Consider the following 23,163-nt stretch of genomic DNA (forward strand, 5'->3'; position numbering starts at 1 on the left):
ACAAATAAACAAACAAAATCCTTAACTTCAACATCCTACTAAGTTGCTGATCGTATTGCTAAGCAAATACAGCCATAATTAAAGAGACATCATATGGCCCTGTGGCAAAGTAGCCTGAGTTAACATGGACTCTCCTATCAATAGAAATTCTAGATAAAATATTACAGTAAAAATACATAGTTGAGTTCACAAAAAAGAAAGGGAAATCCCTGAATGGCAGACATGAAGAGAACTTTGATAGTTAGAATGATGGCACAGTGGCCATAGAGATAACAGACCATATATAGGCCTGAGTCGATGGAATTGTTATGCTCTCAGAAGGACTGAAGGTGTGACCCTAAGCTCACGGGAGGTGGTTACCTGGAATCAAGACCCCTGTATAGAGCTGTGAAACTTGCAAGGGTTGTCATCTTTGGGAAGGAAGACTAGAGAAATTTGTCCCACTGGCCCAGGGGAACTGTAAGGAACTTTGTCTTTATTCAGGGTTCTGGGAGGAAAAACTAAGTCTTGTAAAACTGAAACCTTGAGCTTGTGTTGAGCATGGTGCAGGAGTCCCAAAGCAAGAAACTAACACAAAAGTCTGTCCCAGTGCAGCAGAAGCAAATGCAAAGCCACTCAGTGGAAACACTTCCAACCCAGGACACCTAGAACTCACATGGCAGAAACAATCCCCACTAGGATGAACTTGAAACTTAAAAATTAAAAACACTCCAGGAAATAATCCATCATAATGGAGAATAAGATGATATGACAAAAAGGGAATGGGTGTTCCCAAGAACTTGAGATAATAAAGCCATTTAAAAGAAACTATGAAATAAATATGTTGAACATAATTAAAGAGATTTAAAAAAACCCCAGAAACATGAATAAAAGAGTAGCCCATTAGGGGGGAAAAACCAGGCAAATCCTAGTTTTGGTAAAAGTTCTAACCTTTCCAAAGTGAGCCTTTCTCTTGTTAAAAACAAATACTCTCCAACAAATGAAAAAATACAAAGGAAATTTTCTATAGTTTGACACTGAGAGATTAAAGAAGGCAAACAGGGGAGAATATTAAGAGATGAGAGAAATGCATTAGAAGGTACAACATGTGTCTAACAGGAGGACCTAGGAGGAAGAAGGGAGAATAGACAATGGGAAAGAAAATACTCAGAGATGATGGCTGAGAATTTCCCAGAATTGATAGAAAGCATTAATCTTCAGATTTAGGAAACAAAGTATGTTCGGATCAAAATAAAACAAATCCATACTTTAGATACACTGTAGTGAAATTACAGAACATCAAAGAGATAGTGAAAAGCAACCAGAGATAAAAGACATATTTGCCTATAAAGGAATCACAATTTGATTCAGAGCAGATTCATCAACAATGATACAAAAGTTCAGAAGATGCTGGAATTATATCTTGCAGGATCTGAGGGAGAATAACTGCCAACCTAGAATTCTGTACTGAGTTAACTATTAATCAAGAGTGAAGGCAAATAGAGACATTTTCAGACAAAGAAGATATTGACAGAATTTAGTAAAAACTAGCGAAGGGCATACTTGAGTAGAGAGCAAGTGAACGTAGAAGGAGGAAGTGGATGAAAGATGCAATGGTGACCAAAGGAATTAGGAAACCTCTGGATAGATCTACAGAGAAGTTTCCTGTTTTTAGAAAAGGAGGTAATAATGATAATAGGATGTGGGCTGGTAAAAACAAGGTGTAACTAAAATCCTAGACAAAAACACGGTAGATGGGGGCTGGTGATAGGGATTTGTATGCTGAGGTTCTTGTATTTTGGGGGAAGAAGGTAAAGTATTGACAGGTTGTAGACTATGAAGTTAAAATTATAAGGATAGCCCCTGAAAGCATCTGAGTATTACAGATAACGTCCAAAATAGTTGAAGGAGAGGAGTCAGTGTGGCTTATGGTGTGGGGCAGTGGAAGAAATGTAAGACGTGCCTCGGTAGGACATTGTCACCCACTCCAGAACCACCGATGTCTCTCCTAATAGCATGAGGCAGGTCATGAGGGGAATGATAACTGCGCCATTCTCTCTGGACTTGCAGGTGGACAAAATCGCTGCTCCCTCCCAGGGCAGCCAGAAGCTCGTTTTCACCTCTTATATGCACTCTGACACCATCAGAGAATTCCTATTTTGTGAGCTCCTTTGGGTAATTGCAAAAGCAGGCGACATCTCTGAAAGAATAAAGTTTCTTTGCCAAGCGAAGAATATGCAGACTGAGAGAGAGGTGACCTCCCCGACATGAGGACAAAGGAAATGATGTGGTATGAATGCAACTTAAGGAGTCTTGGGGAAATGTGCTCCTTGACACCAGGCCATTCTCACTGGGCAAAGCAACCCACTGAATCTCTGATTTCACTTGCTTCTACTTACCTTTGTAAGTCAGGTGCCCATCGCCATGAAAACCAAAAGTCATAATTGATTTGATGTCAAAGATGACATGCACACTGCACCACAATCTCAGCTTCTTGTACCAGCTAAACACTGGTGGCAGCATCATTGAAACTTCCTTTTGAGTAAAGTTAAAGGCTACTTTTTGTCTTATTCTGCACAACTTTGAGCATTTTTTTCTAGAAAATGACCATTTATTTTACATTAAAAAGCTGAGGTAAAAAGATGCTTTTTGCAAGCATCACATTCATAGTGCATGGACTTGAAGGCAGCCAATTTCCATTGCAATAAGATGAATTCTGCAAAATGTTGCAGGTACATATTTATAAATTTGAGGGGAATGGGAATATAGTTTTCATCATGTTCTTGGAGACATTTATGAGCAAAATGAAGTTAGAAGCACCTAAGACATTAATTCTAACTAGCAGGAGGGATAGGTATGGGGCATATTGGAACCTTTGGGTGAAAGGGGACAAAACTGTGTGTCATCTAAAAAAAAAAAAAGCATATAATATGCTACCTTGAGTTGGAAAAAAAAGAGTGGAGTGGCTTCTACCCTGGAAAGAAGATTTCACATAACTTATAGAAGTTACCCATGCAAAAGCTTTTGTGTCAAGAAGTAAACAACATTGAGAAACACTGCTCTAAAGTATGATTTAACTTATCAAATGTGATTGACAGGCCATTCACAATTACAATTACTCTAAAGCTATAGGCAGAAAGGAACATTGTACCTCTCCTCCTTCGCTACTTACAATTTTGTTGTTTTCAAGAGCTCTTTCCAGATTTCCTGAGAAGCTTTTCATTCTCTTGGGAGTCAGCAGTGCAATGTGGTTTCAGTGGGTGCCTGTGAGTGAGGCTGAGTCCTGCCCTGCTCAGGTGCTACAAACCCTCGTTGATTCATTCAACAAACAGGTAGCAATGTTATTAGGTGCCAGGCACAGAGGAGATGGCCAGGGACAAGGTTGGGCTTCATTTTGCAGTAATGCACAGATGTTTGAGGACATTCAGTGTAGTGACGGAGTGTGTTACACAGGGTTGCTAAGGGCCATGTAGGGATGCACTGTGATCATCACAGTTTAGTGCAGTTCACAGATGGGGTGACAGTGCCAGCTGGCGTTGCGCAGGGAAGTGTGGGCTGGGCGTTCATGGTTGGGCAGTAAAGGGCAGCATCGGGTGGGGCTGGGCAGCGCTGGGACCCTGTGGTAAAAACAGTAGATCAGCATTACTATACCTGAGTCCCAGGGTAATGAGACCAAGGCAGGATCTTATAGGAAGAAAAAGCATCCCCCAGACTCTTTCCGAGGCTGCAAATGGCAGTAGGGCACACACCCTAGCACAGGGGTCCCCAAACCCCCGGGCTGCGGACCAGTCCTGGTCTGCAGCCTGTTAGGAACCCGTGCCACACAGCAGGAGGTGAGTGTCAGGCAGGCGAGCGAAGCTTCATCTGCCGCTCCCCATCGCTCGCGTTACCACCTGAACCATCCCCAGCCCCCCAGTCTGTGGAAGAATTGTCTTCCATGAAACTGGTCCCTGGTGCCAAAAAGGTAGGGGACTGCTGCCCTAGCAGACCCTGTACCACCCACCCTGCCACCTGGAACGAGGAAGAACTGGATTTGCAGTGGTCACCTGCCTGCATACGCTGTGGTCCTTTCAACAAATTGTCTCTTCTCTCAATCCCATTCTTGCACTTCTCAATGACCCCTGCCCTTTCATAAATGCAGCTCCAGGAGCCTCCACTGCTGGGTTTCAGCAGCTGTGGACACCTAATCGATAGCTTTTCATAACAATTTTCTCCCCAGCAAGGACTCTGGCCCAAACTATTCAGCTACGACACACCTGGATTGACCTAAACAAAGATGTCAAAGCAACCAAAGAGGCAATTTGTTATTTATGCTTTTTAAGGACTCATTCTGCAGCTGCTGTAAGAGTTAGGAGCCTCCACCAACTGTCAAAAAAGCCTCTTTGATCCAACGTTGCAGAGGATATTGAATCTGAAGGGTGGTGCTTGGTGGGTCTGCTGGGAACACCTTCCAAAGGAATCCAACATGGACCATTCAAAATCCCAGGCCATGGAATGTTTCATCCTGAGTCCCAACTGCATGATGGACTTTTGCTCAAAGAGATTCTAGAGTGAGACAAAGGAGCTTTAAGTCCATTTTCTCCAAATTCAGTCATTCAGATACAGCCCACACAATCCTGGCCATATTCTTGCGCTATTGTTTACTTTCTATTTCTCCTTAAAATCCACTCACTTTTTTTTGCTTACATAAACATATTTTTTTTAGTTTTAAAAAAACTTTGTTAGAACCATAAATGGAAAACCATATCTCTTGCCACAAATGGTAGGTAACCGTAAAAATAAGTACAGAGAGGAAAAAAAGATTAAACTCTAACTAGGTAGCATTGCAGTGTTAGCTATGAACACCAAGCAGATCTTCTCCTTGACTCAACTGGAATGAGGAATGGGTATTGAAAAGGGCATGTTTTCACCATGAACTTTGATGTGTGTAACATGAGTATACATCATCCCAAATCACCTCAAGGATCACCCCAAACCACCTAGTTATGACACATTCTCCACTCAGGTTACACAAACCTAGTCTAACTCCCTGATTCTACAAATGAAAACACTGACACTAAGGGTACACAGTCATCCACCCAAGAGCAAAGGCAAGTTGATGAACTTGTGGGAACTGGAACATGGGTTTCCTAACCCAAGACCAGAGCTCTTCTGACACCACTGTTGGACTAAGCTTTCCTTCCTTCAAGACTCAGGACCTCTGAGCATCACATACTTCCCCTGGGAGACCCATGCTGGAGACATTAGTCTAGGAAGGCTCAGCTATCTCCCAGCCACCCGAGGTCAGCACTGACTGGACACAGTGGAGCACAGAGCCCTGGGAATGGCTGGCTGCCCTGGTGCTGCACCTCAGGGACCCTCCTGGAGGAGATGGCCTGGTCTGAAGGATTCCGAGCAAACAAAGGCCTGATAGGCACCTTTTAGCAAGAGACTAAGATGGGACTGAGAGACTAAGATGGGACCCTCTGTCTAGACCAAGCTCAATCTAAAAAACTGGAGGACTTGAAAGTCACGGCTGAGCTATCACTACTGAGCAGCAAAGTAGATCCCTGGTCCTTGGGAGATCTCTGCGTCTGCTTCCAGAGAGAGTAGTTTGGAAGAGTAAGCAGCTGGTTAGTAACCCTAACCTACCCTTGACTTCTTTTTGAGCTCATGGGCAAGAAAGAGTGCACGATATGTTATGTGACAGATACATTCTGTGCCCTGTTTCACTCCCCTTAGCACACCTTGGACTTCAGCGGCAGCTATGATGGACAGTTCCTGTGAACGCTGACAGCACCCCTGCTCACTTTCCCCTCACCCAGGGCAGTCCAGAAAGAAGCACAGGGAGGGAAACACCCCTTGGAGAAACTCCTATGTCTCTATTGGCTCTCCTATGAGAGCCAATGGCTCTCATCTGGAGAGACAATTCTGAGGCACTTTCTAGATGATTCCTTAGAATTCCTTGGATTCCCCAGCACAATTGAGTCCAAGTCACCACCGTGCCAACCAGCTATTCGTAATTGACTTTCCCCCCTTCCCCTTGTCCCTCTATCCACTATCCTTCCTACTTCCGGGAATCATCTACAAAATAGGTCAACTGTCTACTCCTGTAGAGAAAAGAGAAAAGATCACCAGATGTGTGGAAGAATAAAGTACTGTACCTCATAAATCAGTGCGAGAAATAAGAGTAAACGTTCAAGCACGATAGTCGCTACAAGGAACAAAAGTAATATTAGAAACAGCTGCATTCTCAACAAGACTCAGAAAACACTACATCCATTCAACTGTAGAGAGGGAATAATCTGAAGTCAATAAGGGTTGCATGGAAAAGAAGAACTGATTGATAACGTAAAAGCCACAAATGGAGATGGGACTCCACATTTCAAACTACATATCAGTGAATAAAACAACTCAGGAGACACTTATAGAATTCCGAGGCAAAAGAAAAAAGTGATAGAAGAGAAAAGAATTTTAGAGGACAAATCTGTAAAGTTTATTAAGAATTCAATGGACAATCCAGATGAATGCTATTGATCAGAGTAGAAGTGCTAGTAAGTAGCGAGGTAAATTCATGAACCACATCTAAACATATCCTGATTCAATGTTTTAACTTAAACAGTAGAGAAAAATCACAAAGCATCCAGGCAGGGAAAAAAACAACCACACAAAATGGAACAGTTTGTCTGCAGAGGAAAAAGATGAATCCAGCTGACATCAAACTTCTCTTCTGTCACACACACACACGCACACACACACACACACACACGCGCGCGCGAGCACACACACACGCCACAGGACAGTAGAACGCTGTTTTCAGAAGGGTTTTTGTTTTCTTTTTTCAAGGTTTTGCCCTAAAAATTTTAATTCAGCCAAATTGTTGTTCATGTGTGAGAAAAACAGAAAGATATGCTTAAACCTACCAAAGGGCTCAAATTAAAACAGTAACTTAAAAAAAAAAGTTATTGATAAAAGTTCTCCAACTGGTTGAGAGATAAATAAAAACAAACAACTAAAGAAAGGTATAAATTAATGGAGGAAGGAAGGTGAATACCGGCACCAGTAAACACAGACTTATGCTGTGAATACAGTAATGAAGCTTACGGACAATAGCAAATGTAATATTTGAACTGAGATACATTATATGAGATGATTTAATAATAATTACTTAGAAATAAAGCCCTCAGCAACAGCAGCTGTCACTTACCATTCCATTCTCACCCTCCTTGGCCCCTGGCAATGTCTCTTTCTACAGTTCGCAGGTAAGCTTTTTGTTTTTAGCTGTTACACTTGAACTCTTTTATCAATTATCTACGCTTTTCCTAGCACTTCTGTGATTCATCAGCAGATAGAGTTTGGGGGAAATGATACCCAGGTGAGTTCAGGATGTCATGTTAAAAATTATTTTTAAAATCATGAGAAAAAGTATCTTTAAGATGCACTGTTTTATGAAGATTAAATATGAATTCGATTTTATCTAGTTCTTTATCAGCATTATAAAGATGCTTGAGCCCTCCGCAGATTTTTTTTAAACCTTCTGGCTCTACTCTTTTTCTCATTCCTCTTAATTTTGCCTGTTTGTGCTCTTTTTTGTTCTTGATTAAATACCACAGCTGTTTGTCTATTTTATTGATTTTTTCAGAGAATCAGTTCTTGGGTTTTTTGTTTAAACAAATATTACTGTTTTCCTAGATTCATTTCCTGTTTTTATCTTTCCCAATGATTTCTTCCTTGTTTCCTTACATTTGTTTTATCATTCTTCCAACTTTGGGGGTGGAGTCCTTAGTCAATTCATCTTCTTCATTTAATAAAGAAGCTTGTCTGCTGTGGAGTAGAGCTCTGACTACATCTGACTAGTTTCTAAGTATTGTACACATTATCATTATTTTCCACATATTGCACAATTACAATCTTGAAATTCTTCACTTACCTGAGTAATTAAGAGGTGCAGGTTTTTTTGCTTGTTTGTTTTTGCGGTACGCGGGCCTCTCACCACTGTGGCCTCTCCTGTCGCGGAGCACAGGCTCCGGATGCGCAGGCCCAGCGGCCATGGCTCACGGGCCCAGCCGCTCCGCGGCATGTGGGATCTTCCCGGACCGGGGCACGAACCCGTGTCCCCTGCATCGGCAGACGGACTCTCAACCACTGCGCCACCAGGGAAGCCCGACCACCATCATATTTTAAATAGGTTAGTAGGAACAACGAGAGCTGACCATGGAAAAGTCCGAATAGACCAATAATCATGGGAAAAAGGTAATGCTAGGAAATACAAACCATCTTTTCCTCAGGCGCCAGCACAGAGTAAGAGATGTCGGAGGGATGGACACCTCAGACACATCTGGTGCGCCTACCCCTGGCTTCACTGTGGTTTATGTGCGGACCGCCCGTCTCTATCCCTCCCCATCGCCGTGTCCATTTACTTCCTGGTCACGCCACACCTTGTGACCTCCCTCTCCAGCGGTACAGGAGCCTGAGTTACTGCAGCTCCTTCCGTGAATTCAATTAAAACCCACAGGCTGGCAACACTCACATTTTTGCCTCCAGCCCAGGTGACTTCAGCATAACCACCCAAGTTGCGTCTTCATCACCTAATGAAAAGAAATCCGTTCAAACTAACCCAAGGGAAAACTGGGGTCTGTGAAAGGATGCTGGGGTGGGTGCCTTGCGGACATAAAGTGCAGGCAGTACAGTCAGACTTTAATGGCCTCTCTCTATTGCACACACAGTCTCTGTGTCTAATTCAAGATGGCACGGAAAGAAAGAACACGATTGCTGGCCCTTCTATAGTGGTGGCTGAGGAGTGAAGTCTTGTGGGGCTCTGGGAAGCATGGGTTCTTCACCAAGTACTGAGAGGAGGGAGCTGTGGGCATCTCCAGTCCAGCTCTGGGGGTGCTCTGGCAGGAGAAGGTGCCTAGGGAAGCTTTTTGTCCCTGCTGAGTTGGCTCGGGACGGAGGGAGTGGGGAGCGGGGGAGGCTTCTGTCTCTGTCCTTAGGCTGTCTGGTGCTCAGGTGGTCAGACCTGCTGTTGGTAGAGTGTGAATGGGTTTGTTCTGAGGGGGAAATCCTTGGATACCTCTTCCTCTGTGGTTTGTGATCCATTTTTCCCCATCGCACATGCCCCGCCAACTCTCCCCAGGACCTCAGCCAAACCTTCTCATCCAGCAACAGGCACTCTGATTATGAGATGCATTTTGCACTGCTGCCTCCTCCATGTCCTGACCTCAGACCTTTAGGTGGAGGCCTGGCTGGACATCTGCACTGGCCACCAAGGCCTCAGACCACAATGGAAACCCAACCTTTGCATCAGACCCCAGCATCGTTCAGAAAGGTGGGTGTGGGGTGGGGAAGATTTAAAGGCTACCCACATTCTTGATTCAGACTCATAACAAAGACGGAAGGTAGGCTTGTGAACTCCAAAAACATGGGAGCTAGTTCGCTTTGATAATTAAGAATTAGGGGGCTTCCCTGGTGGCGCAGTGGTTGAGAGTCCGCCTGCCAATGCAGGGGACGTGGGTTCGTGCCCTGATCCGGGAGGATCCCACATGCCACGGAGTGGCTGGGCCCGTGAGCCATGGTCGCTGAGCCTGCACGTCCGGAGCCTGTGCTCTGCAATGGGAGAGGCCACAACAGTGCGCGTACCGCAAAAAAAAAAAAAAAGAATTAGGGATATAAGATGGCCCTTCAGTAGCCGAGTTCTACAATCATGGATATTTTAAAAATAAAGCTTTATTTTTTAATTTTATCTTTAAAAGTATTACACAGGAAAATAGACTTTTATTAGTGTTAAGCACTATGAATTTTAACACATGTACAGACTCATGTGATCACCACGACAATCACGACACAGAAGGGTTTCACTCCCCACCGCGCACCTGCCGCACATTCCCTCGTCTGCCTCTTTATATTCACACCCTCCCCCTGCCTTAAACCCTGGCAAGCACTGATTTCTTCTCCACCATTTTAGTTTTGCCGGTTTGAGAGTGTCATGTAAACGGAACCATACAGTACGTAACCTTTCTCTCACTCGGCATAATGCCTTAGAGCTTCATCCAAGTCACAGTTTTTGTTGTTTGTTTTTTGCTTTAAGGAACAGTAAATAAAGATTTTACATAGGCCATTTAGGTTGGAATTGTCAAGAAACTTTGGGTAGCCCTCAGGTAATTGGTCTTATCAAACCCAGAGTCCAGAAAAAAATTATACAAAATCGGTCCAGAGAAAAAGATCTAAAAATACTACATAGCTGGATCTTTTCCTTCTGTTCTTCACGTCTGTATTTGCTTTTCCCATGATGCCCCATCAATTTGCAATTTAAATTGAAATCACAGTTTTTTTAACCACCCAGACTTTGTAATGTCAGCCAGTCCCTCCCAAGCTGCTGATGGACCATGACAACCAAGTATGATAAAATAATACAGTGACATCAAAGCGAGAGGGATCCAGGTGGGTAGGTCAGCATTTCCCAAAGTGTGAGATATGTACCACTACTGGTTAAAAAAATATTTGGGGGGCACGTAGACATGCCTTTAAATGCCACCTAATCACATGATTACATAATAATCATCTTTCCTTTTTCATTCTATTCAAATCTTCTGATTACGTCATGGAGAAAGTCTTAGGTGCTATGATGTTAACACCTCCCTAACAGATTTTTTTTTTTTTTTTTTTTGCGGTATGCAGGCCTCTCACTGTTGTGGCCTCTCCCATTGCGGAGCACAGCCTCCGGACGCGCAGGCTCAGCGGCCATGGCTCACGCAGGCTCAGCGGCCATGGCTCGTGGGCCTAGCTGCTCTGCGGCACGTGGGATCTTCCCGGACCGGGGCACGAACCTGTGTCCCCTGCAGCGGCCGGCGGACTCTCAACCACTGCGCCACCAGGGAAGCGGGAAGCCCCTCCCTAACACAGTTTGGTCTCTCTCTTTAACAGAAAAAAGAGGCTGCCTCAGGCAGAGTGGCACAGGCAACAGTATCCGGCTGGAGTCTAATTGCATTGTTTGGTTTTTACTGCCTTGGTTTCTATGACCTGTTTCTGGCAAGTGATGATTCTCATTTAAGATAGTGATATAAAGTTTCATGCTTAAGTAAATAGGTTAAAGCAAAAATTATGAGTGGACTTTAACACCATGTAAAGGTTATAAAAGTATGTGTAGATGGCATCCGAACGACTGAAGATTGGGAAACAATGTGTCAGATTTTAGACAGAACTTTGCTGACTGTGTGATCGGAGAAGCTTGTTGACAGATTACCCCAGAGGCAAGACAAACCTGGATGATTGCCTAGCTCTTCCACCAATGGTTCACACACACAGACTCTCAATACTCATCATTCAACCAACCCAGTGGAGCTCTCTCCACATCAAAGCTCTGCTTGGCTTTAAAGGGAATTGTGTCAGAAATGACACAGTTCATCCTCCTGAGGGGTGGCTGCCTTCTCTTCTCCATCACACCCTTCTCCCTCCAGGCTCCTCTGCACCACCGTCCCAATGTTCTCCTGTCGTTCTGCAGGTGCCAACTAGGCTGGAGAGAAGTCTTTCCAGAATGATCTTTATGGTCCACCCCTGCCCATCCCTTAGCCTCTCCTTGCAACCAAGACCTCACTCTCCAGGTTTGACTTCTATCTGCACCAAACCACCCAATCAGAGAGGCTCTCACATCCTGTGCAAGCTAGGTCATCTCTAAAACATGAATCTCTGAGCATCTCCGCACAAGCCAAAGGAAACGTGTAGAAGAATGGAGAGCTCTGAGCTGCTCTGAATATGGTACCATGGGCTGGGGACAGTGACCCAGCTGCAGAGGATTTCTATCCCCTGGAGAAGCAGTTTAGAGCAGTGGTGGCATCACAAACTCAAAATCCTCAGGGACTCTGTGAGCATGTACAAGAATGACAATAAGAAGCAGTGGGGATTGCTGGCTCCCTCCCTGGGGGTTGGTTCTACAACCAAATGGGTTTCTCCAACCTCGGGTCATCCTGGCTCCAGATTCTTCTCCTCCCCATCGGCCCAACAGATAAGGTCCCAGCTTTCCTCACCTTGACAAAGATCCACATTATGCCTTTTGTCTTCCAGGCATTCCCATCAGCTTAGTGATGGTCATATCTCGTCCAAGCACAATCCAGGAAGGGGGACCCTCAACGGTAATAAGATCTAACACGTACTTATGACATTGAATCACTACAACAACCTAGCAGGTAGGGATGCTTGATATCCTTATCTTATAGAGGAGAAACCAAAGCTTAAGAAGGTAGCAGCTAACCCCACAACGATCACGTGGCAGAGGCAGGATTAGAAAGCCGTCCAGCCTGCATCTAAGGCCCACCCTCTCAGGGTGATGAGAGGACAGCTTATGGGTAGCATCCAGCCCACAAACATGTTCTGTTCGGTCCACAAGGGTTCTATAAAAGGTGTGAATCAGTAAAACACAATTATAAATCGAGAGTTCACATTTTTTAAAAATGCCATATTTCAAGCTTTCTTCTAAAAAAAAAAACAAAACACCTAGAAGATCTGGCAATATAGGATGGCAAGAAAAGTCTGTTAGGGACTGACTACTGGGACAAGTGTCCCCCCACCCCTTAATGCCCCACAGCCAATTTCATTTCTTCACATACATGCCCACAGAGTCCCTATAGGATGTTGAGTCTGCGATGCCATCACTGCTCCAAACTGCTTCTCCAGGGGATGGGAGCTCTCTGCAGCTGGGTCACCACCCCCAGCTCCCAGTGCCATAATCAGAGCAGCTCAGAGCTCTCCATCCTTCTACACACTTCCCTGGGCACCAGCCACCTGGACTGGGTAGAGGTGCTCAGAGGTTCATGTTTTAGAGATGACCTTGCTTGCACAGTTGACATTTGAATCATGTCCAAGTTTGAGTACCTATAAAAAATAGCTTTGAAATAAGTACCTCTCAGAGTCTTTGTGCCTATTTCCTCCTTGTCATCCTTGGTAGGAAAGAACAATCGAATTAAGTCAAATTCTTTCCCTCCTGACAAAATGACGGTCAGACAGAGATCTGGCCAAGTTGCCCAAGAATTTCTTGGTTAACGGAGATGTTCGTGCTAGAGAAAATAGGAGAAAATAGGAGAAAGAGGCCTCAAAGTAGTAGGGATTTTGCCACCACAGAGCTTTGCAGTGACTTAACTCATTTCTCACAGAATTAATAATTCAGATCCCACACTGTTTCAGCCAGAAGTGGCCATAAACTGTAGAGAGTTTAACCAGCCACTTCTAAAAATGGGGCTCGATCCTGGGAAATGCTACCTCCACTTTAAGCCATCTCACTTGAGCAAAATGAAAGCTGTCGGATGATTTCATACCTTCATTAAAACCATCAAAGCAGAAATGCACTGCAAAGAGGCTGTCGAGGCAGAGGACATTTCCTCATGCTCCAGCAGCTCTGGCGAAGGTGGGGAGATTCAGGTCCCGATTACCTTGGGGGAAGGCATCATGGTGTTCGATTCTGTTTGAAAGAAACCACACGTCAGCCCCCTAAATCTAGCACGCCATCAAGGCAGCTCCCTTGCCAGGCATGTTTATGAGGCTGGGACAAGAGTGAGAAGCTGGGTGATACACACACTGAGTGACACATGCCTTTTCTGGGTTGGAGCAAAGCTAATTCAATCTTCAAAAATCTCAAGAGGTTACCTAAGAACACTGCATTTATAAAAAGGGCCTCAAAGACCTCCAGAAAGAGGGACTCTGCCATCTCTCACCAATTTGGGGGGGGGCCCTGCTGCCTCCAAGCTACAGTAGAACGTGACATTCCTTTCTTTGGCTAGTTCAAGGATACCTACACGTAGAGGCTTGGCCCGTCAAGCCAGGGGCTGTATTGGGAAGTATGTTAGGTTCAGACCCCAGCCTGCTGTCACTTGGAAGGGTCTGAAAGACAGCAAGCCCTTAAGAGATGTCATCATCACACCAGCATCTTCCCTGACTCCCCTCTCGTACCTGGTCCCTATGAATCCATCCGCACAACCTGCAACTGTACCTTCAGAAGGTACGCAGCACCTGCCCACCTCTCACACCTCCACCGTTACCACTGCAAAAGCCTCCTAATCAGTTTCCCTGCTTCCGTCAAGCAGCCCAAGAGATCCTTTTAAAATATAAGTCAGATCATATGACTCCTTAGCTCCAAACCATCCAATATATCTCCCCACTCGCTCAGAGGAGAAGCCAAAATGCTTGCAGTGTTTTGGAGACCATTTTGGCAGTATGTACCTCGAGCCTTTAAAAAAGTTCTTCACTGTGACCTAGTAATTTCACTTCTAGGACTCTATGCTAAAGAAAGAATTAGAGATCTAGGCAATGGAGAGTTACTTAAATAGAAAAAAAAAAAAATGGGGGATCAGCAACTAAATGTCCAAGAAGAGGGGAACGGGTAAGTGCTCCACGGGACCACATGATAGAATGAGACCCAGACACTGAAATCAAGGTTTGGAAATATTTAATGGGGTGGGAACATCTTAATGATGGAATATTAGGCAGAGAATGCAGGATTGAAAATCGTGCTTTATGTATCTATACTACGGGTCTTCATTTTGTTTGAAACGAACAAAAGTCCCAGTTCTGCTGCTTCCCAGCCAGATGGCTTTGGTCAAATCTTTGAGTCTCTGAGAAGACCAGTTTCTTCAACTCTAAAAGTGAGAGGGGAGCATTTTTGATCTCTCAGTTTTCACTGGTACATGACACAGCATAGACTTTTTAAAAAAGTAATAAATCATAAAAAAAAATTCTTGCAATGCCCTTCATGGATCTGAATGGGGGCCTGGCCACCTCTCTGAACTGACTTCCCATAACTCACCTCCTTGCTGTGGCCACTCCAGCCATTTTGCCCCTAGATTTCCCTCAGTCACACCAGAGACCCTGCTGTCCTCAGAGCCTCTGCATTTCTTTTCCCTCTGCCTACAGTGCTCTTCGCTCAGATCACACATGCTTTGCTCCTTCACCTCCTTCAGGTCTTTACTCCAACGTCACCTTCTCTGTAAGGCCTTCCCGAAAACACCCCATCTAGAATCGCGGTGCCCCCCTCCCTGCCCACCGAGCTCTCTCCATCCTCCTTCCCTATGCTTTCCCACAGCACCTGTCACCATCGGACATAGATATAATTTACTTACTTCTTTATTGACCATCTCCTTCCCACCCCATAGAAAGTAAGCACCACAGGAGCAGGGATTTTTGTCTGCTTTTTTTTTTAACTGCTCTCTCCCCGGGGACTATAACAGTACCTGGCATGGAGCAGATGCTCACTAAATATCTGTTGAAGTGGTGGCTGAGTCACCAGCACCGCACCCTGCACTCTCTCGCCCAGCCTCCCGAGACCCACGTGTGAAAAGCCTAATGAAAGGCTGGGGCCAGCCTGTAGCCTTGGGACAGACTCACCAATTCCTAGTCATCCTGTACACCTAAGCATAGTCACTCAACGACTATTTATTAAGCACCTACTGTGTGCCAGGCACCACTCTGAGCTCAGGGGACACAACCATGCACAAGACAGACAAGATCCCTCCTGTCCCGGAGTTTTCGGTCTGGTGGGGGAGACGGTGAGTAAAAAGAAAAATGAACAAGATCATTTCAAATTGCAATAAGAAGTAAAAAGTAAATAAACCAAGGGGGAGACAAGAGATAGAGGGTAATGAGGAAGGTGAGTCAGCTTAGACTGGGTAGCTAAGGAAGGCGTCTTCAAGGTGACATGTGAGCTGGAACCTGCACGATGAGAAGCAGCCAGATCTAGGGATGCTCTGGGGGAAGAGTGATTCAGGCGGAGGAAACAGCCACTGCACATGTCCTAAAGCTTAGGCATCAGCTCCCTGGAAAGTCTCTCCGACCCACCCTGAGTGGGGGTCCCTCCTGTGACCCCATATGCCAGGAGTATTTTCTCTCTCAGCATATCTTGTTATTGGATTTGTCTGCCCCTTCAATTCTTTAAAGGAGAGTCCTTTTGTATCTTAATTTTTCTAGGACTTAACACAGTGCCTGGCATACAGTAGGTAGTCAATAAATGCATGCAGAACTAAAGTGATTTGAAAAAACTTTATTTTTTGATTTGACTGTAATCAGAGGTGAAATTGTGCAATGAATGTATTTAGAAACAGAATCCCTATAGGGCCACCCCTTTCACCCGCCTCCTGCAAAAATCCCATCTGCCCATTGAGACCCAAATAACATACTATCTCCTCCAGAAAGCCTTCCCAAATTCCCCCAATCGGATTTTGTCTCCCCGCCATGCTACAATAGCTCTGCTTGCATCTCTGTTACGGTTCCTATCATCAGCTCTGACTTGCGTAAAAACGTCCCATGAACATTTCATAACCCATCAAACTGGGAGGAACTCAGGAGCAGGACCTGTGTCTTATTCACCTTCAGGTTCTTAGCACTTAGCTCAGTAAAGGAATGACGAGAAAATCAACGACCGATAATGACAGCCAACACTTGTTGGACACCTTCCACATGCTAGAAATTTTCTGAGCACTTTTACATGATATCACTCGTTCAGTCCTACATGTAGGCAAGAGGGTTGGTCCCCATGTGCAGATAGAACTGGGGTACTTGTTGGTGGACTGACACTGTGGTAGAACCAGGATTCCAACTCGTTCATTCTGATTCAAGAGCCCGAGCTTTTAATCACTGTGCTGAAACGGTCTTCTGATCTCTATTTTGAGTTCATCTCATCCATGAACTCAGGGCTGCCCTCCTTCCCTCTTTCCGGTGTTCCCTGAGGCACTGCTTGAATGCCAGCTCTTTTTTCCACCAGGCCTAGGGTGGGTCTGGGATTCCATTACCTGCAGTGAGCACCAAGACCCGGGGGCCCTGAGTGAGCAGGAAGCCACCACCTCATCAGGGTTGATGACTACTTACCCATCTGAAGGCAAGCTTGGGGAGCCCTGCTATCACAGACACCCTCTAAATGGGTTCTGCTGAGAACATTTGGTAAGTCCCAAGGACAATTTTTCCCATCGGAGCTCCTTTTATGCAGCTAAAAACTATTTACAAAGATATGACATTGTCTTCCCCTCTTTATACAGTGAGATCAAACTGTCTGAGAAAGCAAGAGTGACACCCTGCCCTGCCGTTATGTTTAAGCCTCACATCATGCATCGCAGTGGGGAAAAAAAAAGGACTTTGCATCCTGAGATTTCAAAAAGACATCCTCTCTCAGATGAGCCTCAAAATTTTAAAAACAAAAAACAGAAAAAAGCTCTGAGCCCCTTTCACATAAGTTGCCAAGTCCCTAGTGGAAACAACTTTACTTCTGACTTTTGTAACACTGATGCCTGCAGGTATGTAACGACCTATGGAGATACGATATCCATGGGGGAGACCGCTGATTCTCCACCAGCAAAAGCGGTGATGAAACCAACAGTAAACTTGTGGGATTTTTGTTCTTTTAATACCTGCTATGCCCTTTATTCAGGGAATCCTGTTCTTCTGAAGGCTAGACTACTTTGTAAATATTGCAAGCACCAATACTTTCTGAATGCTCATACTTGTGCTGAGTTTTCCTTTGGCTTGTCTCTTCCAATCATTAACACATCAAAGGAATCTGAACGCTAGACACATCACTGGATTTACTTACACTGGATTTTCTGCAGACTAGTAGTGTTTCCTATGATGTTGTCGCATAGCTCATCTCAGTAATTTTAGATACTACATTAGACCTACTGGGGAGAAAATTTATTATCTTTTCCACTTCACTTTCATTCCTTCTGATTACATTAAGGAGAAATGTTTCACATTGATATTAGTATTTCTTTAACTGCTCTTCTTAGTATCCCCTGACGTCCTCTTTTAAACAAAGATAGAGCAGGCTACAGGCTTGGAACATTCTAGCCACTTTCAGTAGCAAAAATTCAATAGCACTGTTTGTTTTCAATCTACTTATTTTTACAATTACTTTCTAATTATGGCAAGTGATGCTGGTTTTCCATTTAAGGTGGTTTTCAAATAAAGTTGTTTTCTAAAAATATGTTTTTGTTTTTGGTTTTTGCGGTACGCAGGCCTCTCACTGCTGCGGCCTCTCCCGTTGCGGAGCACAGGCTCAGCAGCCATGGCTCACGGGCCTAGCCGCTCCGCGGCATGTGGGATCTTCCCGGACCGGGGCACGAACCCACGTCCCCTGCATCGACAGGCGGACTCTCAACCACTGCGCCACCAGGGAAGCCCTAAAAATATGTGTTTTGACTACATTTGCATAACGGGTGTTAGGTTTACAAGGGCACAGCACATCTCTAGAAGGACACACAAAAACGGATCCCGTGACTGCTGGGAAGAGGAACTGCGTGGTGGAGACAGAGTGGGAAGGAGCAGAATGGTTTTCATTGAATATCCTTTGTCACTTTTGAAGTCTGCACTATGGGAACATATTATCTATTCTAAAATGTACACACTGCAGAAAAATCAACCCAGTGCTTTATAAAAAATATAATTTTAAAATGTTAACATAAACATACAAATTATTAAGAAAATAATAGTAGAGGTCATGCCAGGTTTTGGCAAATATGAGGCGGTACAAAAATGACTGAAGCCTGGAAAATGCTACCCTCCGAAGATGTGGGCGTGATGCTGCCTCTCTGAGAACAGCAGGGAGAGGTCCTTGGGCCTCCACCCAGAGCAGACACCCTGGGTTTCTCACTCATGGGAGCCGGCGGCCACAAGCACTGAGATGGAATCACAATGAACGCCGCTGATTTCTGAGCTTGGGAAGCCACTCTCAGTGGACTTGTGTCCGGGAAATCATGTGATGCTCAAGCCCAGGTAACCCAACCAGTCCATCTGGCCCAAGTTCCTTGGAAGCACACGCTCAGTAGTAACCCCTTGCCCCCCTCTCTCTCTATGCCGTTATCCTCTGAGGAAGCCCCGTGAGAGAAGCATCGGACCAACAGCCCAGCTGTGGAGCTCGACAGGCAGCAATTACCTCTGAAATGCTAAGTTATTTCCATCACTGTGGCTTTCACCCACCTCATCCAGCTGCCCATGGACTACAGCCCATCCGCGCAGCCCACTAGGAGAACACAGTGGCAGCAGAGCCGGTCTACAGCAGCTCGGCACTGATTCCGGCAAATGGTAGGCGTTTGACAAATAAATGGACTAACCCGCCCTGGGGTTAGTTCTGGAGGGGAGAGAGAGTCCCACAGGTTTAGGTAGACTGCGTGACCTTGCAAACGCCCTCCAGCCTGACTCACAGCCAGCGAGCTTACCTACCCGCCCCAGACCCGCGGCCGAGGGCGTGCCCTCCAAGGGCACTCATTTCAGGCGATCTGAATTCGAAGCTGTGTGCTTCCGCCCTCGCCCCGCCCACTCGGTCTCTCAATCATTCAGGAATGATGCGTGGAGGTCTAACCAACGATAAGAAAACTATTCTACAGTCCTGCACGCCAGATGCATGGAACAGAAGCAAGCCCTGCGGGTAACAGCACCTGTTGGGCATCAAGCATGCCCTGAACCTGTTAGGGACTCTTGGGATATGACTCCAAATATCTGGGCAGAACAGCAGCCCGTGAAGAACATGACCTCCAGAGCACCTTGTTGTCTCGTGGTGGCTGTCAACCCACACTTCCCCTCATTTCAGGATAGGAAATGGCACGGGTAACAATCAAAAATCTAAAATGGGTACAGCTCCTTCACCAATCAGAAGAGACCCCTGCTGGCTGCAGAGACAAGCAGGGTCTTAGGGGCTCCCTGCTGGGCCGGGCATTTGCCACCTAGTTGCTGGCCCTTTGTAAGGTCCAGTGAGTTTCCAGAGCAGAGGGCATCTCTGGGGGAGAGAGTTTCCATCCAATATGGAAACATCGTATCTCAAGGACTTAAGACCCCATCAATCATTAGACACATCCTAATTTCAGAGATCTTAAAAGGTGAAAGAGAAAATGTGCTTCTTAGAATCTATGTAATAGTTTAACATCCAAAACAGATGTAACAATGTGTGCCGGTTGAATAGCACTGGGGCTGGTCCGGGTCTTTCCCCCCTAGATAGCCACATACCAAAGGCCATGGGGAAAGCCCAGTCTTCATTCCAAGCTCTTCCACTGTCCCACCCAGCTCTAGGGGGAAGCCAAGCCAGGCTTCAAAAAGCCTCCTTGAGCGATGACAGTCCTTCTTGCCCATCCTGAATGTTCCTCGGTGCCTGACAAGAACTGTACATGCGCTGGAACTAACTACTATATCTCCAGCTGCTGCGAGGCTGACAGAGACCTACAAGGCGGACAGAGGATTTATGGACTCAGCGGGTCCATTTAATCAGCCTGTGTGACATCCTCCTGGACAGAAGCAGGAAAACTCCTTATGAAGACGTGTCTGCACAGACACTGGAATTGTGTGTGCGGGTGCCCACGTGTGAGCTGTGCGTGCACACACATCTGTGCACACGGCAAGCATGGGTCCATCTGTGCCATGTGTCCATCAGTTTGTTAAAGGTGGTAAAGCCTTCCACATTCATTACTTCCCCTGCCTCCTGCCTTTGGTTTTATTTCTTCTTAAAGTTTGCCTTTCTAGAGTTTGGCTTTGTTCTTGAAATTTGATTTCTTGATTGAAATGAGCTGGATAGGGTGATAGACCTTATTCTGTGCTTTTAATTCTCTTTCTCACTTAGACTATTGCCTCTAGGGCAAATGCTATGTCTTCTTTGCCTTACACCATCCGCAGAACAACACTGCCACTGAACAAATAAATAACCAGACTTGTGGAGTCTAAAATTTACAGAACAGGCTCATCTATCACAATTTTGACACCAGAGCACAGAGTCAATGATCACATATTAACTTGCTCTTGTTGGCATTTCAATGCATTTAGAGAAGATTCACTTCGTCTTCACACTGGCGCCCCCCAACCCCAGTCGCTGAAAACTAGCAAAACGGAGGACACTTTACACAAAATTCAGGTTCCCCTAAGACTTTAAAAACTACCGGACAATGCACAACTTATGTCTCTTTATGAAAGATGAAGGCCCTGAATACTCTGTCTCATACTCAACCTCTGATGCATCCCGAATACAACCTTAGATTGGGAGAAGCATTTTCACATACATTGTCAGATATCATTCTCATTTTAAAGGTGAGCAAACTGACAGCCAGAAATGAGAAGTGACTTTTTACCAATGCAGGAGGAAGGAGAGAAGAAAGGGAGGGAGGGGAAAAAGGACAATTAAAGCAGAGCTGAAAGCAGAACTTAAGGCCAGGACCCCTCCCAGGCGTTCATGAAACTACTTTTCCAGCAATTAATTAATTCCTCAGCCCCATGTAGTAACAGCAGTGGGGAAAGAAACTGATAGTTTTAATACTAATAGTACTGATGGTGGTAAAAGGAGTGTTAGTGAAGTAGTAGTAGTAATAGCGATAACAGTGATAACATTACTGTCTTATCTTTATACACCAGGGAATTTTCCAGGGCACTTTCATATACAGGGTTTCATTCATTCTTCAAAACAACCTTCTGTGATAGTTACCACAGGCGCCATCCTATGACGAGGAAGCCAGGACTCTGTTTCCAATTACCCAGCATAGGGGACTATCTCCTGCCTTCTGACAGCAGGTCCTATCCTGGGTCCCTTGGTAGCATGGTCTCACCCTGCCTCCCTGTCCAAGCAGCTAGCCGACCCCACCCTGCACACCCAGCTGCTGAAAGCAGAACTTAAGGCCAGGACCCTTCTGTGTGTGGAGCAAGTTGGGAGAGGGGAAGCTAGCCAGGTACAGGGGTGAGGTAAGCTTCAGTGATGGGCCTTCCTAGGGTGGCCAGAACTGGGCTAGTTCCAAGAGAGAGTTCAGGCTGGGGGTAAGGAAGGAGCAGATTCTGTCTCCTGGTCTCTGGCCAATGGTGCCTCTCTGGATGTTTCATTTTGCCTTCAGGCACCGTTTGTCACCTCCTGGTTTATCTCCACTTACTCACAGAAAGAAGTCTCTCCTTTTGATTTTTCCATTGTCTACCTGACTGGGGCCTCCAGACCTGGGAGGTTATCCCCAGGGGCTTCAAGGTGGGCAGATCATAATGAGATCCACTGCCTGCAACTCTGCAACTCTACCTTTGGAAAACACAGTCCCCTACAATAGGTGCAAGGGCTCTTTGGCCATGTCTACCCAGTGGACACTGGCTTTATGGTGGCAAGCTGTGTAGAACACTGGTTAGAGTACTTGGCTGGAAATGCACACACGCATGAGCTCTCACACACACACACACACACACACACACACACACACACACACACAGCGTGTATGTGTAAATCTTGGTGGGACAGTGCATGCCAATGACTTTTGGGCCTAAATTTCATCAGCTTGCTTTGGGTCTCATTCCAGATGCTCTCTTTTTGGGTTGCAGTTTTCACATCTGTGAAATGATAAGGGCAACAGGCAGAGAGAGAAGCATCTTACCACCTGCCGTCCTAAGTCATGGAATTCAGGAATAAAGTGAGAGCATGGGTTTTAAAGAAAACCATCTATCCCCATCACTTCTGCAACTAATGCATATTACTTGAGTGATAATAAAGAGTAAAACACATACAGAGAAATGTTCTGGAAACAGCATCCAAATGGGGCAGTATTACCTTAGGCAGAAATGACCATCCACACCCGAAACCCTGGGCTCTGGGGGTGTGGATTTGCAACCCAAATAAGCACAGATCACACAGCCCCTCCTGATGCTAGAGGCTCCTAGCCTTCCTGGGGAAGTGACGGGGATGGGGCTGTTACCACCAGACCTACAGGCCAAATGTTCTTTCGGAAATACAAAGGGAGAAAGGGACGGTAAGACAGACCCTGGGAAGTGGGGGGTAGTAGAGAGAGAAGTGGAGCTGTCAGCATGCTTGATGTTAAATAAAACCTACCAAGACTCAGTTGAGAATTTTAGCAGAATCCAAATGTGCTATATAAAAAAAAAAAAAAAAAAAAAAAAAAAAAAGGCACGGCTCCCATCTCTAAGGTTCACAGCTAAGCTGGCTTAGAATCACACATGCCAAGGTTAAAAATAAAAAGCAGCCATCCCTGAATGACACAGGCTCCGAGAAGGAAGCCTGAGGTATGGTGTTTGGTGGCAGAGCACAGACGAGGGAGTGCAGGGGCTGGGTGCGGGGAATAGGTGTTTAGTGGAGGGCCATAAAAGCCAATGCTCACAATTTTGCTATTTTGCACTTAAAAGGCACTGCACTTTGGCGAAGGGGTTCATAATGATCTTTAGATTTTCCATCGAGGAAACCCTGCTGTGTATTAGAGTATGGCCAGGGCTGACCCACAT

General features: G+C 45.4%; 1 protein-coding gene across 1 annotated transcript in view; it reads right to left on the reverse strand.

Annotated features, from left to right (window-relative positions):
• The window catches only part of HS3ST2 (heparan sulfate-glucosamine 3-sulfotransferase 2), a 92,680-nt gene that overhangs the window by 66,929 nt on the left and 2,588 nt on the right, over positions 1 to 23,163 (reverse strand). The window lies entirely within an intron of this gene.

Source organism: Pseudorca crassidens, chromosome 15 (genome assembly GCF_039906515.1).
Source record: "Pseudorca crassidens isolate mPseCra1 chromosome 15, mPseCra1.hap1, whole genome shotgun sequence".
In the NCBI taxonomy this organism is placed as follows: domain Eukaryota; kingdom Metazoa; phylum Chordata; class Mammalia; order Artiodactyla; family Delphinidae; genus Pseudorca; species Pseudorca crassidens.